The following is a 19,403-nucleotide window of genomic DNA, read 5'->3' as shown; positions in this document are numbered from 1 at the left end:
ATCAAAATAGTGTTTATTAAAAATATTTTTTTTCGCAATAAAATGCTTATTGACACATTTTGCTGATTTTTAAAAAAATTTATTTTCTGTTTTATGAAAGCATTAAAATGGAAATTTGGTTTTCTAATTTTAAATTTAGAGTCTATTTCAGTTTTTTTTTTAATAAAGCAATAATAGAACCTATTAGAATATGAACTTCTTTCTTTAATTAGTGAAATAGAATTTGAATTATCTAATGCGATACAATCAAAATCGCTTTAGAGTTAAGGGAGGCATTCATTTCCTATCAAAATTGTTTTTGATAATTTATTTGATTTTCAACAATTATTTGTGATATTAAGTAATCAATGTATTTTTTTTTTTGCTTTCCTTCCAAACGGGCAACATTGTATTTTTAAAATATAAGAAAATAAATTTGCGTATGGAGAGACATTTGTTTAATTTTTTGAAAGCAATTATTATTAAAAGTATTAAACAAAATAAAATTCTTTAAATATGAAAATTTAAAATTAGGCATTTTAAACATATCATCACAACTTTAGAATAAGAAGAAATTGTTTATAATAATCTTTATAATAAGAAAAATATTTGAATGCTGAGTAAGAAGTATTTTTATTCTATCATATACATAATTTCATCAAGAATCTGAAATGACATTCTTCGCTGGTTCATTCATGATAAGAATATTTTTGTTATTGGCATGTTTTTGTATTAAAATCGCAATGTAATCCGTTGTCACATGTAGCTCTTGGTGGTAAACCTCTGATAAACAAAGAGGCACAACTTTGACCTTTTTCTGAAAAAAAAAAAATATCTTAGTGTAAGTTTTTATAAAATATCAATACATACAAATACTTGTCTATTCGCTGAAAATAAGAAAGCCTTTTACAAATTTTTATGATGTTTTCAAAGAATGGCTTTTATCAATTTGAGCTAAAATAATATCTGTAAAAATTTCGCTTTTTAAATAATTTTTTATATCTAAAACTTAGGAAACAGTTTTAGGAATTATTTAGTTATTTAATAAATCTGGCATCCACTAACGGCAGAACTTATCTTTTATTTAAATTAAAAATGAAAAAAAAAACACATTAATATAAAATATCTTTATATTAAATAGTTTTTGACCTTTTCCTGATCTTTCTTGTCACTTTTTATATTTGGTTCATCACTATTTTTATTATATTATTATTTATTTATATTAAATTATTTTAATGTTTGCATTAATGTCTTAATGAAAAAGAAAAAAATAATAATTAGAAAATTATTTATATGACCTGTCTTCATTATTCTGCTTTTTTAAGATTTGATAAATGCATCTAATTTTAATTAAATAAACTTCATCTAGAACAAAAAAAACTTATAATGTATTCTAAGGTGATTAATTTATTAAATTTCAAATCGTTTAATTTAATGCAGGCTTTACAAGAATTTAATTTAATTCTTTCTTGAAGATATCATTTTTTATTCCATTATGGCATTTATTGGGCATTTCTAATTTTACGAATATTCCTGGCTTCTAAAGCAGTAAAGAATAGCATCATAATAATAACATAGCACTAGCACATGATATTATTTTTAAAATTTATTTCATATGCGCCCGAATTTATGAATTCCACTAGACAAGGAAATGCACTCATAACATATCTATACTCAATAATATTAATAATATTTTCATGATAAATTGTTAAAAAATGATATACGTTTAATATTTAAAACAACATTAACTGTGTTGCTATTTGAAAATTGGAAATCTATCAAAAATGCTTATATTTTCTTGCTGATTTTGGAAGTCAGAAATCTATCAAAGAATTTTTATATTCTCTTCTAAGCACTTTTTCTTCATCTCCTAAAATGTCCATTTGATAGCACAAGTAGATTAATAAAATTTAAATTCCTATACATGCTAAATTTTAGCCATAAAATAGAATTATTCTCAAAATGAAATGAATTTTCATATGGAACTACGATAGTCTTCGACTAAAAATAATTCATAATATTGACTTCATATTCCTTTATTAAGAAGTTATTAAGCTATTTTCTTTCCCTTAAGAATACAGCATTCTTAGTTTAGCAATTTACTGATGAAGTGGAGAAGCATATGTATCTGAAAGCAGCAAAACGGCAACTGCCTCTTATTAAAATATAAATAAGAAATTAAATGAATCAAAATCTCCAGCTTTTTTGTTTTTAATACCATGCAACTGATTTCATTCATGATATTATATTTGATATGACCAAATTTATAAAAAAATTATGTCTAGTTTATGGATACAGCTGAATCAAACACATCTCCCAAAAGCATTGATAGCTTTCTTTAAATTAGAAAGTATACTATGATGAGAAAGCGTTTTTATCTGAAATTTGAAGTTAAAAAGACATTAACGGCATATACGTACTTATAACACTAAGGCATGCAGGGCAACATCCACAAAATGTTGCATGTTCTGTGTACTTTTGATTGGAGGAACAACTCACTTCCTCGCATTTCATCTTCTCACAATAGTTTCTAGGGCATACTACTGCACTTGCTACTGCTACACCAATCAGTAAAAGAAAGATAGTTTTATGCATTTTCTTTGATATTCAGTTGAATTTCTGGAAAGAAAAATTCAATAATGAAATTTATTAAAAAAGTATTTTATTGTTGATGGACGATTAATGGTGTCTAACAAAATGCATTATTAATAAACTATAAGATGAAGCATTTTGTATCCTGTTAGCTGGCTCTTTTAATTCATTTATTCAATAATCAGAATGAGCTGAACAACTGCAATTCTCCAACTTCCCGAATGCTTAGTTTCTTTAATTAATTTTTTAAAATTTATTTCCCACCCTTACCCATCTTAAACAAAGGATATAAAGATTGACACGAGAAAAATGTCTGCCTGTATATACTACATCTATCAAGTATAGAATTGAATTTAGTAACAAAAACATTAATATACATGGAAACAAATATATTGAAAAACATAAAAAGGACAAATAAAATTTTCCATATTGTTAGACGGATAGTAAAAAAACATTGAATAAATAAAATTTATAAATAAATATATTTGTAATAAAATTTCTTTACACATGCATAAATTTATAAATTCCATCCAACAGAGTTATAATGGTATTACGTATCTACAATCAATCGATCTATAAAATAAACAGAAAAAAAAGTGAGGGGGAGGGAGGATATCAATTTAGAAAAAAAATTCAACTATATCTGTTATAAAATTTATAAAAGGGGAAAACAAAACACGAAGATTATATGCGCCTAACGAATAAAGGAAGTTAAGCATGTCTGTGATTAGTATAGTTTGTTATATATGGGAATTATTGATCTTAAATATCTCTTCAATTTTAGAAATGGCATATTTATTGAAGAGTAAATTTTTGAACCAAATTGTCTGAAGATTAATGTAGATTAAATTTTTCCTTGTAAGCGCACTTTTCTTTGCTTTGAACGCAATCAAAGACATTATGATCTGCTTTCCCGTTTTTGTCGGCGTCCTGGCATAGGGGTAGCGCGTCTTCCCCGTGATCTGGGCGTCTCGGGTTCGAGTCCCGGTTTGGGCATGGTTGTTCTTCTATTGTTCTATCTGTGAATGTGCCCTCCTGTAAAAAGGGGTTGTGCAAGCGAATGAGTGATGCGTGAGTAGCAAAGTCGTACTGTTGGCGCTGCTATAAAAAATAAGAGACGTTCCCCCTCAGGCTTAAATCGCTGTCTTCGTAACAGCGGGCTTGTCAGTGGCAAGTGCCATAAGAAACAAAACAAACAAACAACAAGCTTTCCTGTTTTTCTCTTCATGCATATTAATGAAAAGAAAACTTGGAACAACATGGAATGTAGCAAGTTGAGAAAGTCAAGGTTTTATTTAATTTTTAACGTCAAGTTTTATGTTGATTTTACCTTCTGGAGAACAAATTTTCGCCAGAGTACTGATTGTGTTTAATTTCAATCATAATTCTTATGTATAACTTTATACTCTATTTTCCTAAAAAAAGGTATTTTTTAAAATTAAATTACGATAACATTTAAACCGTGTTATTTTGATAGGCTCCCGAGTGTTTATTTTTTGTGTGCATGAGCCAAAATCATGGAATTAAACAGCATGGCGTCATATTTGACGGATAAACATCACAGCTCGTTTTAAGGTGTCGAAATACACTTCATAACTTCTATTTATTCTCATTTTATCGTTTTTTACAGCATTGAAATTGTGTAGTACATTTTTCAAGTAATATATGAAACAGACTATTTGCTGGAATGAAGCAAGATGAAAAAATATTTGAAGAATGGGTAGTTTAATCTTTCAACATATCGGAAATAATACTTATTATTTTAACTAGCTTAGTGTATGTACCACACCAAAAATTTGCTGAAATGAAACAAGAAAATAGAATTTTATGATGACACAGCGAAATAATATTTAAAAATAAACATTAACATACATTTTTTCTTAATCTTTAAGCTTTCTGAGAGAAGATTTTACGGTTAGATATTTATGAATAAAAATGGCTTAAATTCCATAAAAATAAATAAAAAATGTATAAAACAATGGAATCACTAAACAGGTTTCATTTAAAAAGTTAATCTACGGAGTATTATGCTGGATAAAAAATTAATTTTGTGTGAAAATAATTTCGGCTGCTATCGTAGAAGAACTTTAAAATTATATATGATTTTTAATTAGTTAAAATTCTGATTAAAAGTTAATAAAATTAACACCTATATGCACATTTCCCAACTGCAAAGTATTTTTGTGAAAAATGTGGAAACTTTAAGCTCACCAGACTATCCTGTCGAAAGCCAACCGACCCCAAAACATAAATACATATGGACTTTTATAATAAAGAAGCATCAACAATGCATTAAAAACTGATCTTGTTCTCGGAATTCTTTCAAAATGAAGTACTTGCTTCGCCTTCTGAACTAACAATAAACCTGATTTCGCCAGAAGTGTTTTTGAACAAATCCAGTCACGTGACATCGCAATCGTATGCTTTTTTTCTTTTAATTTTAAAAACGTGCAATGGCGCATTCGAGAATTGTTCTGTGAATATGAAATGATAGTAGTGTCTTAATCAGATAAGTTTGAGCGTACCATTAATATTTAAAAATGCAATGTAAGAGTTCTTGCTTTCTAAAAATCATATTAATGCATTAGTTATATACATTATTTACGTAATGTAAAATATTAACTGAATATTCTTAAAAACTAGGAGAATTCTTAATAAAACTAGAAAAAAAATGCTAAGAATAAAAAGGGAAAAATATTCAAAACATATGAATAGTGAGAATACGTATGTGTGTGTGTGTGTGTGTGTAATAATTTCTAATTACTCTATGCTCTAAAAGGCACCGGTTCACGCATTTAGTTCAGAAACTATGGATAATAAATGGCTTTTGTAGATCAACAATACAATTTTCAGTAACTCAAATTTTATTCATTTAACCAGCTGAGTGTTCGAATTATTTTAATCACATTCAGTCGAACAAACAGAAAAATGGCTAATTTTTTAAAAAAAAAATAAATCCAAAAAATTGATAGAAATTTATATTTGGATTAATTGAATATTAAGTTTTATTTCTTTAGCTCGTTTCAAATCCAATTTATCATTTTCAATAGTGGATAAACAGACATTATTCCAAAAAGAACTTTTTTTTCGGATACAGGGAAAGGCAAACCCGAAAAAAAAAAAAAAAAAAAGTGGGAAATTATTTTATTTACAAGTTTTTATGAATACTTAATTCGCTTCGTACAGAAAACTTGTAATTATTAACTTTTTAATGTTTTGATTCTAAGAAATGGAATTATAAAGTTCTTTATAATTTTAAAAAAATTAAAGTTGTAGCTTAATAATTTAGAAATATATATAATAATGTTTATATCTAAATATTTTTTTCATAAAACTGCAGCTTTAAACATATATATAAGAATGTGATTACACGTTGATGGTATTTCTTTCAAACTATTAGGCATAGAATTATTACATGCAAGCAATGTATTAATATTTTAAACTTATTAACTGATGCAATTGTTGAAAAATAAGAAATACTTGCATAAAATGATATATTGCATTTTATAGAGATTTATAGAAATATTATTTAACGTGTTGTAGAAGATAAAGAGAACAAGCGGTTAATTATCATAATTATATTGTTATAATAAATTATTTATAAAGTAATAAACATAAGAAACATGATGATATTTTTTCCTATTAATACCTGCTCTTTCTTATTATTTAACAATATATATACGTAATTATTGAAAAGTCAATAATTAAATACTTGAAGAAATTCATAAATTCGAATAATTGTAAAAATTGCCAAAATTGTTATGTTCTTTCATTTATATTCTTTTACATGCTGAGAATATAGAATAAAGAAAAGAAACGTACTTACTTAAAGAACTTGATAAGACTAGTAGGATTTAATCTTCGATTTCATCGTTAAATAAACTTGAAATGACGTATAATCGAATCACTATTGAAGCATCTGTCCGTTTTTTTATCAACATTTATTGCACTTAAATTATAACTTTTTATTGCTATTTATAAATACCGTAAATGAAATATTACTGATAAACTTTTCAGTTATTACTATTGAATTAATCTTTATCTGAAGAAGTGCGTAATATTAGCAGTAAAACTTTTGTAAGTATTCCGATAGTTTTTCTAAAAAAAAAAAAAAATACTTTTTTTTTACAGTTCTTCTTATATAAAAATCAAGATAAAAAAAAATAAGCTTTTTCTCCAAATTCTGTGTATTTTTTTCGTAAAAAAGTTTAATATATAGATGTTCTTTTTCAATAATATGTACAGCTGTTTTGGGAGAAAAAATTATTTTTTTCTCTCGTGATTGGAAATTTTTCAATCAATTTAGCAACACAGAGGAAATATATAAATATTCATTTTTTTGTAAAAAGATAGCTTAATATATAGATGTTCTTTTTCAATCGCATAAACTGTGGTTTTGTGAGAATAAATTAATTTTTCTATGGTATTTGGAAATTTTTTTAATCAATGTAACAACATAGAGGAAATATATAAATATCCAAGTTTAGAAATAATTGCCAGTGTGAAGTGATTAACCACTAGCCTATATATGAAAATGAGTTTGAATATTTTTACAAAAAATTCTCGTTGGAAACATAAGATAAAATTAGGGCCAGAGTAAAGTTTAAGGTACGGCGCCAAATTTCAATTTTTTCTTGGCGATAAATTGCCAAATATGGTAAACCCGGTGCTTGACCGGTGGCTATCTTATGGCAACCCTAAATTAGTCTGTTCTGCAAGGGTCAGGGGTCTTTTCCACTTGTAACTCCGTTAGGGTCAGACGTTTGTTTTTTCTCCTCGAAAGGGTTAGTTTTTGAACACGTGCTTCTTGTGATGGGTGCTATAGCTAAAAAATTGCCTCGATTTCAAATCCAGAAACAATTCGATGACGATGCTGGTTTGTATGATCTTTCTTTTTTTTTGGACTTACGAAAGGCTCCGAAACTGGATGTGATTAAATGGTGTATGAATGAGAAATTGATTGCTAATGAGTATGTGTGTTGTAAATGTGGGAAAAAGATGAATTTGGTTGAAAGGATTGATGCGAATGATGGATGGATTTGGGTTTGTCGTGATAGTATGCACTACATAAAAAGATCTGTGAGAAGATCTTTTTATGTAGAATTTGAATCGTTAAAAGGGTTAATTTTTTGTCTGTTTTATCATTTTTTATGTAAAAATTGCCTTATTTAGTCTTTTTAAGGATATTTTAATTATTCTGTGTCGGGGGGGTTGGGGGGGCTGGCCCCCCCATTAGAATCTTTAAAAGTTTTAATTTTTTGTCTGTTTTATCATTTTTTATGTAAAAATTGCTTTATTTAGTCTTTTTAAGAATATTTTAATTATTCTGTGTCGGGGGGTTGGGGGGGGCTGGCCCCCCCATTAGATTCTTTAAAGGGTTAATTTTTTGTCTGTTTTATCATTTTTTATGTGAAAATTGCTTTATTTAGTCTTTTTAGGGATATTTTAATTATTCTGTGTCGGGGGGTTGGGGGGGCTGCCCCCCCATTAGAATCATTTTTTAAGTAAAAATAGCGCCATTTTGGAGCAATCTAAGATGGAGGACAATTGGCGAATTTTGTAGCATTTGGCGACATCTTGGCGCGGTTTGGCAAGGGTCCGTACCTTAAACTTTACTTTTACCAAAATTAGACTTACACAATCATATATCAAAACTTTTTTTTCTTCCGATATATAATATTGAGTAATTCATATAGATTTTTTTTTGTCATCTGACGAGAACTTTAAATTCGAATTTATGATAAAATAATTTTTAGAATCTGATATTGATGCAGGAGAAAATTTTTTACTTGTGTTTTCTATAAGAAATAATAGTTTTTCTAAACATGGAAGACTCGTTTAATGAATATTATGATGTTTATATAATCGAAAAACTATGAATTCTTCATATATTCTTAATAATTCTAAACTGGGTAAAAATTTACTGTACGGTCACCCTTGGCGACTTTTTCAAAATCTCGCCAAAAGGCGCCAAAATGGCGATTTTTTTTTGTATAAACGAGATTTAAAGAAAACAGCGTAGTGAAAATGTTGCCTGCGGAAAAAAATGAAATGGCAGCCAAATCGCCGAAATCGTTAATAATGAACAATAAACATGTATAACGAGTTTGTATAAACGAGAAACAAATCGCTGAAATCGTTAATAATGAACAATAAACATACCTCTCTCCTATTAGCCGCTATCGCTCGACTCCTCACTACCGTCCACCTCTACTTTGATGACGATGTTCCGTCTTCCGGCTCTTTGAGGAGGGTAAATGCGGATGATGGAGTCGACAAAGGCCATGAACTTGTTACACATGTGCTTGTTCTTTTTGCGCCACACATACTCGGCTAGATAGTAATCGAGCTGTGTTTTTGCTTTGCTCGATGGTATAGCACGTTTTACTGCCCCCCCCCCACGTTCCTTCTATGGTATTAGTGTGGGCACCTGTATCCGGGTCCTTGAAATTCACACTATGGTTAACCTTCAGATGCACGAAGCCTTCATTAGAAAGGCAATCGTAGCTCTTCCAGCAGTCTGAAATTATTATCGAACCCGGAAGAATATACTTATTTATAACACTTAACAAAGAATCAGTCGTCCTATCATCCACAACTTTCATAAAACATTTGCCCGTCTCGCGCTCAACTCCCCCAAACACCCATTTACCTTCCACACGTTTTCCCCGATTAAATTTACGTTTTCCAAATTTACTTTCATCTATCTCAACAGTCACGCCGCTTCCACCCACTTTCAATCATCTCTACCACACAAACCTCACGGTATTAAGAACGAAAATCACACACAGTCTTAGAAGAACATTTACTTTCTTTCATATTAAAATCAACCTTACTCTGAGTCACCCACAAATATACCTGAACTAAAATCTTACCTCAGACATTCCCCATGCAGCAGCCATCACAAAAAAATCCAAATAAAAGAACGCGGGAGCTGAAGATTGAAAAAGCACACGTGCAACGTGGTCAAACGAAAATTAAATAATGGCGTCTACATTCAGTTGACCAATAGGGTTAATGCAATTACCCTATTATAATTAGTTGTCGGTCGGATGGGGGTTGCCATATAGAAAGATTTATCGCCAATCTAAAAAAATTGCGCCAAGGGTGACCGTACAGTAAATCTGATTTATTCTTATTTTCTCTTCCACGGAAATATTTTAAAATTTTATTTGCCTAGAATCATTATTCTTTGAAAAAAACTCTTGTGTTCTCAGTTTTTCGAACACGCTATAACTAGTTCTTTAATTTTATTTACAGTTTCATATTTTGGATTTCAAAAACGCTGCTTTTACATTGCATAAGCTAAATATATAAAGTAAAAGACTGACATCTGGCATGTATATTTTATCAAAGCTTATGTGAACTGTTAGAAAAGAAAAAAAAAAAACCTTACTTAAATGGAAAAAATATGTTTATTTCTTTAAAAAAAGATCTAAAAAATGCGATAAAAAGTTTTTAAAAATAAGTTTGTATTAGTATTTTTTAAGAAATAAATCTCTTTAAAATTACATTCCAGTTTTATTTTTTTTAAAATTTATAATTCCTTGTTATTAAAATTATTAAAGTCAGAATTCTTTTTTTACTAAAATTTACCAATAGATGGCGCTACAAATTTGGAAGCTAGAGACATTATCTCATGAATTTATACAAGCATGTTAAACGTGTTAATAAGACAGATTTTAGTGTGGGAAACTGATACATATTTTTTAAATATGTGGTGTCTCTTAGCGTTTATTGTTTCTCCCTGAATTGCCAGTGAATGTTTGCAAACCTTGCATAAATCATACCATATTTTATATTGCCAAGTATCAATATTTATTCAGCTGGAAAGTGTGTATCAATAATCCAAGATGCGAGTTGCATGAGAACCATTTTCTTTCATAAGGTGAAATTATTGTTTGTACATGTGAATGTTTTCAGCTATGGATGATGGGATTAATATGATGATTTGCTGAATAAATGAAAAAACGATTTTGAAGTATTTAAAAAAAATAATTGCTTAATATTTTCAATATTTTTCGATATTTCTCATCATAGTTATAATTGATCACGATGACCTTCATTAACATATCACTGAAAACTGATTTTATTTTTATAAATAAACATGAAGAAAACAAAAATATCTAATATTCCAAAAGTTTAAAACTATATGTCCTTATTTGAAACATAATTCAATGGATAAAATTCTTCGTTTCATGTTCTTAATATTGAATTAAATAATTATTTGAATGTAAGTGAATAATTATTTGAATTTGATTCAACGGTATTGCATGTGGAAAAGATAATTTAATGAGTACTCCTCCACAACTTTTTTAGAATTTCTGAGTTTGAAGTTGAAGATTTGAATTGAATCGTACAGGCATGTAATATTTTATCTTTCATGTGCAGTTTTAAAATTAAACATTATATTAATAATTAAGTTGAATTATGAGAATAAGTTTGTAAATAAATGTCTATAATGCCAGATTCAAAGAAGTGTTAAACGAACTTGAATCAAAATATTCATCTTATCTCATTATAAAAGGGGAAAAAACCCCCAATTCCCTACTTTTTATTTCCTAAGATTTTAAAGAAGGCAGCAACTTGTCTCTAATTTCAATTAAATATCTTACAAAATTGACACTTTTTAATTCTTTCTAAAAATTTCTGTCATTACATTGTTGTCGCTCGATATTATGATGATTTAAAACACTAAAGTTTACACGGTTATGTTTATAGTCAAAAATTTCGAAATTATCGAATAGCAACTCCCACTTTTTCTATGTACAAATCTGCTGGCATATTAAAAAAAAAAAAAATATTTTTGGAACCATACACGTTTGACGAAAAGTGGAGATTTAAAGCATTTGAAAAGAAGAGTATTGCAAAGGACCAGTGACAACATAGTGAGGACAGAAAAAAAAAATTCTGTTAAGATTACAGGTTTTCAACATGCCTGCTTTTGCAGATAATCACGCATTACATGCGAAATATTGTTGACAACAATGATGAACGTAATATGGAAAGGGGAATCTATATAATTTCCTGTTTTGCGTCACCTTCCATTTATGTCAGATCTCGTGAATTTGAGGAGTACGCCGTTGTTTTCCCATCATTTTGAAACCAGAAATCCATCGGAGTGAGGGTCGGGAGATCGTGATGGAAACGAAACTGCAAAGTTAGGGAGATTATCACGAAAGTGCTGTTGCAGTAATTTGGAATATAAACACTTGCATTTGATTCAGTTACCCAAATTAAAACTCAGATTATAATTCTATTCATTTTCTTCTGTATCAGAGAGCCACTAAAAAGAAAATATTATGTAATGCCAAGATTGTAAACTGTTTAGTTTCCAACGGTGTTTATTCCACAGTAATTTAAGACTTTTCTGAGAATATACATTCCCTAAAATTTTAAAGTATTAAAAAATGTTTGAATCTTAAATACAAGTGTAAAATCACAACTTTTGTGTTTGATAAATATTTTGTAAGAAAGAACAAATATTTTGATAATTGTCTTAGACATATCTATTTTTCTCCCAATAGATATTTCGTTTATCACAATCACTGAAAAAACAGACTTCAATTTCAAAATTTATTTTGAAATTCATTTTTTAAATGTTTTTTATTATGAAGGAAGTAACAAAGATCTAAATAAAAAATAGAGTCAAAACATTTACCTGATTCTATTTATTTAATGTCCATAATCAGTTAGTTAGAAGCGTAATAATATCAATTTATAAAGGGGGAGGGTGAAGTTTACTTATAAGTTACATAAACCTATATAGTGCTTAACGTAAGTTGCCTTTTTCACAATAAAATATTTAACCACATGTTTGCTAACTATTTTTGTCCGTTCCCAATATTATAAAGAAAGTAAAATAATCTAACCCTTTGATTTTATATTTGTAGTCAATATGTTTTGTTAGCGAAGCTGTAATTTTGTTTACTTATACTGTAATAACAAATCAGAATAGACATTCACTTCCTTTATTTTATTAATCGAACAGCATTAGAATATTTTAATATGATACAATCTAAATTGTAGGAAAGTTCTAGAAGGGCATTTATATTTATCTGATTTCCTGATGATTTATATACTTTTTAAGAAATATTTATGATTCTTTGTAATTCTTATAACTAGTTATTAATTTTATGTGCAGCTTATAATATTTAAATTCTGAAAAAAAGGAACTAAGAAGAATAGGCCTATTTAATTTTTAAAAACTGCTTATTATTATTTCAGTCATAATAATAATAATAATAATGACTGCTTGGTTTCATTTTAGTTTTAATTATGATCTATTTTTTCTAGTTTTAATTATTATCTAGTTTCTAGTTTTCTAGTTATTATTTTCTAGTTTCTTTATTATCTAGATTTAACCACAAATCTTTTATTAGTTTATTCTAATTTTAACTGGAGTAATTTAAAGTCATATGATCTAATGAAATTTGTAATTCCGCATTATCTAAATTATTATGATAAATGATTCAAACGTTTGTTTTAAATCTAATGAGATTAAAAATCAAGCATATAATAACAACTACAATAATTTAATTCAATAAACCTTAAGGAAAATGCAAATCTTTAATTCATAAGAATAGCTTACAAAAAAATGGACATCAAAAAGTATTCAATCATAATCGGAATTTAATGTTTCGTATCAAAATTCTTAAGAAGTTGGCGTGAGTTAAGTTTCAAATTTCTTGATTTGCTAAATAAAATGTTGGCCGAAATATTTTCATCAATTGAACATGAATTTAGATTATGAAATCTTTTTAATTTAGTAACATAAAACCTTAAAAGATTATAAAAATTCACATATACATATAATTATACGAAATTCCTCTTAATTAATTCAATATGAACTTTTTAGTACCCAGTTATTTTCTTGGAATACCTGGAAGCATGAATTGCAGTATCTTTCAATGCAAAAGGGAGTAAAATGCTTAAAAGAAAAAAAAATGTTTTAGGAATTGAAAGTAAATTTTCATAAACAATTGTGAGTATATATTTTATTATTTTTACGTTGAAAATTTAATATTTTTATCGCAGTTTCAATATGAAAATAACAAGGTCTGAACAGTTGTTAAGAAACATTTAATATTAAAGGATATACATTTTTATATTAAACCATTCTTATTACATAATCATATACATAATTTTATTAAGAATTCTGTGAAATTCTATTCTTCTTCCTTTCTCATTGCCAGTTACATTAATTATTCACATGTTCTTGTTTTATAATCACATTCCAATCCATCGTCACATGTAGCTTTTGGTGCTCCACCACCTTTGAGGAGCAAAGTGAAACAACTTTCACCTTTTTCTGAAAAGAAAGGTTCTTTAGATTTATAAAAATAATATAACATTTTAGAGAAAGAATTTTAGCAAAGAGATAACACTCTTTTTTTTAGTCTTTTGTGAAGTTGTTATTATTCTGCTATTATAAATTTAAGTTAAAATTAAATCCTGTAAAAAATTTCGTCATTTTCTTATTATTAAAGACTTAAGCAACGCTATTAGAGGATTTCTTATAATTTTTTTCATTTATTTGACGACATTTATCATTTTATCTTTTTATTAAAATGATTGAAAGTTGACACAAAATATATCCCTGTCAGATAGTTTTTGATGATTTTGTGATATTTTTTAATCACCTTTTGTAATTGCTTTATATCTCTTTCTAAATTCATCAAATAATTATTCAATTTTTTTATTGTTTTTGCATTAATGTCTTGTAAATCAACTTGCAAATTTAATTATAAACTATATTTTCATTTTCTGCTTTCCCCATAATTTGATAAAACTATCTCATTTTAATTAAACAAATTTTATCTAAAACAGAATATTATTTTAAACATCAAAGATTTAATTCTATTAATATTATTTTAATGTTATTAATTAATCAAAGTTTAATAATCTAAAGATTTATTTCAATTAAATGCATGTGTTAATAAAAACTTATTTGAATTCTTTCAGAAAAATGTCATTTGATGTCACATTTATGGCATTTATTAGACAATTCTAAATTTACGAATGCTTTTTGTTTTCAAAAGCAATAAAGAATCGCATCATAATAGTATGAAGTTAGCACATGATATTATTTTTAAAAATTTACTTCATTTAAATAGCCAAATTTATCTGCTCTACAGGACAGAGAAATAAATTTACATTCAATAAAATGAAATTAACAATATTTTCAATTTGGGTTAAATATTTGGAAAGAGTATACATACAATTCTAATACATGAAACAACGCTAACTGCACTGTTATTTGAAAGTCGGAAATCTGACAAAGAATTGTTATGTTCTCTGCTATACTATCTAACTTTCGTCCATTCATTTGCCCGTTTGATCACAGGAATATATTAATGTGTGGTGGATTGGGATTTGCGAGGATAGAACCCTTGTGGTTCACAGCCCAGTAACATGACCACGATACAAAAGCAATTGCACGTGCAGCGTAGCTGTTAACTGGCTTATAAGCTATTCACTACAATTGAAATCCCCATCCATACAAATATTAGAAACTTTTTGTTTCATTCTCTTATACTTCCTTTATTGCAGAAGTAAATTGATTAAATTTAGATCCATACAAGCGTAGCAACACATCTGTTTATAATAATTCAAAATGGAAATGATCTCATCATGTTGCTGAACAAGATGAGATCACTTCCGATTACCTCGTCTCATTATGAATTATTATTTTTTAGGATATTAAATTTTATTCCCTCTTTAATAAGATATTAAAATCATTTGGCAACCGCATTCTATTTATCACCCTATTTATAAGAATGCTCCCTTTTTCATTGTTCTTCTGTTTTGTAATTAAATGATTATTGTGTTTCTTTTTGCTCATTTCAATTATACAGTTCTAATGGATACAGACGTGTGCGAGTTCGAGGTTCGAACTCGCAACGTTAGGGTTCATAGCCGAGTAACAAAGCCGATAGACAGAAATGTACACTCCTATCCGGAGGTTGTTATTTGGCTTATTAAGTTACCACCACAATACTCCCCCTTCAGTGAGTCGGTGGAGTTTATCGCGCCATTCATGGCCACCGACGAACGTGATTATCACGCGAGGCGTTACGGCGAGCGACGGCGTGTGCGAGTGGTTGCTGCCGGTAGCTGGACCCGCGACAGCTGAACGAAGGATGCGGTTGTTCAGGACCAGGGTCACCAATATGCAAGACTGAGGTTCGAACTCGCAACGTTAGGGTTCAGAAACGAGTAACAAAGCCACTAGAGAGAAGTGTACACTCCTTGCCGGACGTCATTATCTGGCTTATTAAGTTACCACCACAGATGTTACATACAGAATCTGTTTGAATCTTGCCCCTAATTATTCATTTTTAATGGTATTTTAATAACGTTGCGTTATTTAAGTATTTGAACTACAAATACAAAAAATAATTAATGCATTTTATTTTGTCTTGTCACAATCTCACAAAGTCTTAAAATAATCCATGTTTAGAAATACTATTTATTTATGAAATACCTTATTACTTTACTTTCTTAATATTATTAATTTACTTAGAAATTTACTTTCATTGTACAAAATTATTTTATTATTATATTGCACAAATTTATTTATTCATTGCACAAAGTTGTTGCACTATTTTATTTAAATATTTTAGAGAGAAATAAGTTTTAGTATTTTGATCTAGAATTTATGAAAAATTTCTTTTTAACCTTCCGCTTAGTACCTTACTTCACAGAAAGAACGTAATATATATATATATATTTTACAAACATTATGATTTTTTTAGTAAAATATTTTGATTTTGTATTTTCATTTCTTCAAACAATATTTTTATAAAATTTACACCTGTAGAGAGATAAAATGAACTATTTAAAGTTTCTATGAATACTCTATAACCAGTTTAATTTAAATTCTACACATGAATACATTTGATATGAATTTTTTCCAGTTTTACTATAGTATTATTGAGACAAAATTTTTATTACTTTTAAGATAAAAACTAAATTTAGCAGATTTCATGTTTCTTATATATAGATGGCTGTAAAATCTAAATAGCGTAGTACATTGCTCAAATTTGCCTGATACTAGTTTAATAAGTCAATCAATTATTTTTTTGTTATCATACCGATTAATCGATGTATATTTTCACATCGAATTACGAGAGTTTTCGATTAATTTTTAATGTTCGTTTCAAATATACATGCAATTTTAAGTTCAGTTTAACAATTCATGTCAAAATACCTTAAAATCGTAGCTGAGGATTAAAGAGAGGGTTAAAGCTGCTTTTTATACATTTTAATAAAAATTTAAAATTATGTGGGTTTTTTTTTAAATTTTTAATTATATGCGATCGATTTCATTCCTGATACTATATTTAATACGACCATTTTTATTCAAATTTTATATTTAGATTATAGACATAGCTGAATTAAACACATCTTCCAAAGACGTTGATAGCTTTCTAATTTCTTTCTCCTAATTAAAAAGCATACTATGATGAGAGAGCATTTTTATTTGAAATTTGGAACTAAAAAGACATTTAATAGGCATATACTTACTTATAACATGAAGACATGCAGGACAACATCCACAAAATGTTCCGTGTTCTGTGTACTTTTCATCGGAAGAACAATTCACTTCTTTGCATTCTATCTTCTCACAGTAGTTTTCAGGGCATACTATTGCACTTGCTACTGCTACACCAATCAGTAAAAGAAAGATAGTTTTATTCATTTTCTCTGATATTCGGTTGAATTCCTGGAAAAAAAAAGAGTTCCATTTGCTAAATTTATTGAATTAAAAGATTTTGTTATTTTACATAAATGATCAACAACACTTTTATCAAAATATGTCATCAATAAGCAAAATTAGAAACATTTTGTTTGGTGAAATTTTGCTTAGTTAAATTTTAAAGTTTAGAACAAAGATTCTTTGTTTCAATATATTAGAAACAGCACTTCGTTTTTCCGCTGAAAGGGCTGCATTATTGCTTTTTTGTAGCAATGTAATGGATACCAGTAAGCGAATTCTCCATTCTATTTTTCTTGAAATATGCATCACACACCATATTTTGTGTTTAATTTATTAGCATTAATATTCAAAAGAAATTCGAAAGTTCCCTTTAATCGATTAGTCCTAAAATTTAATACATATTTATTAATTTAGTAATAAAAAACACACATACAAATGTCATTTTTCCTCAGCTAGTTGCATTTTTGAATCATTCTGCTCATACATACAAGAGTAGACAAATCAATTAAACAAGGGTCTTTCGACAAATTTAGTTTCGAAAGTGATACACTGTACTAGACAGTACAGTGTACTAGATCTAAGTATCACCCAAGCCAAAACTAAATAGGAAAAGACAAATTGCTTCGAAGCCATCCATTCCTTAGGGAAGCCTTCCTAAAAATATTTAGCAGACGATCAAGGGAAGTACAAGATCTTTAGACGAATAACAAACAAATTCTCCGGAATCACAAAAAATAAAAACAAACAATAGGTAATAGAAAATATACAAGAAGAAAAATCTAATAAATAAATAAATAAAAGGGCAAAAGAGAAAAAAAATACAAAAACAATAATAAAAACAGAAAAAAATGGTAAAAATATAAATTTTAAAAAGTACAGAAGGTGGGAAAACCATAGCGTTATCTATTTGACGAATCATCGTCCAAAAGTAGAAATTGATATCGATAAGAAATTCCATTTAGAAATAAAACATTGGAAGAAGTTCGTGAGATTAGGGACTTTTATCCTTTCGCTTTTAACATGAGAATTACAAACTCAGCAATTTTCAGAGCGCATGTTAGAGATAATTAAATAAAAAAAAGGGATTCGAATTAGGAAATAAGAGAAAATTATAAAATAAATCAATATCCAAGATAGAGAAAAAACGGTTTTAAATTTGATTGAAAAATATCATGGACACACACACATACACATATATACAATGTAGAATAACATATCGGCTTTTATTGTTTTTAAATTATTAGAATTAAAATTAATACGCGCATGCAATTACATTAATGTTTCAGAGCCATTAAGAAAGGATAAAACTGTGGCCAAATAATAAGAAACTCTTGTATAAAATAATATAATGCACTTTATATAGATAAACAGAAATGTTAATTAAAAAATTTCTGAATGTAAGCATTAAAAGTAAACATATAGAATCATATTTTCAACACTAGTGATAATTAAATGTCTGTAAAAATAGTTACAAACGTGCAAGTGACGTGATATGAATTCAATTAATTATTTTTACATAATAGTGAATCTACAATGGCAAAGCAAAGTAAAGTTAGAAGTACCTACAGTTTAAAAAGAAAGGCAGCAGCAATATTTAATAATTATAAAATGAATATAATTAAATTAATGAAAAGAATTGCTTGATTCATGCATTAGAATCACGTAAAAAAATTCCAACATTCGTTACATTCTTTTTTATTTTAAGAACAGAGAACAAAGAAAACAGACATACTTACTGAAAGAATAACTTCATCAAACTACAGGGTTTAATCTTCGTTTTCATCATTTAAGTGATAAACGTGAAATGACGCATAATTTACTGTTGAAGCAACTGTCTGTTCTTACAACATTTATTACACTTAAAATGATATTGCTGTTGCTAACCGTAAATGAAACGTTTCTGAAAAAGTTTACAATAACTGCCAATGGATTAATTTTAATCTGATAAGATGGGCAACATTAACAATAAAAGATTTTTATGAACAATCCGATTCCTTTCTAAGAACGATGGGTTTTTTTTTGTGCAGATATCTTGAAAAAAGAATCAATATCCAATAATTGAAAGACAATTTCCCCAGAATCTTTTGAATTCTTTACCAAAGATGATGAC

The 19,403-nt window shown here is 27.9% G+C and overlaps 1 long non-coding RNA gene across 7 annotated transcripts; it reads right to left on the bottom strand.

Annotated features, from left to right (window-relative positions):
- Positions 1-593: 593 nt before the first annotated feature.
- On the bottom strand, positions 594-19,048 carry LOC129963820 (uncharacterized). 7 transcript variants are annotated; one of them, XR_008784027.1, is made up of 3 exons: positions 19,030-19,048; positions 2,400-2,598; positions 594-796 (listed from the first exon to the last, which is right to left on the bottom strand). It is a non-coding gene; the product is annotated as an uncharacterized LOC129963820 (long non-coding RNA). The 7 variants fall into 7 exon arrangements; XR_008784023.1 differs by lacking the exon at positions 19,030-19,048 and adding an exon at positions 9,447-9,536; XR_008784024.1 differs by lacking the exon at positions 19,030-19,048 and adding an exon at positions 8,734-8,863.
- Positions 19,049-19,403: the final 355 nt, after the last annotated feature.

The sequence above is a fragment of the Argiope bruennichi genome, chromosome 3, assembly GCF_947563725.1.
Source record: "Argiope bruennichi chromosome 3, qqArgBrue1.1, whole genome shotgun sequence".
NCBI classification, from domain to species: Eukaryota; Metazoa; Arthropoda; class Arachnida; order Araneae; family Araneidae; genus Argiope; species Argiope bruennichi.
The sequence above is the reverse complement of the archived record's forward strand: the minus strand, read 5'-3'. Positions and strand labels throughout refer to the sequence as shown.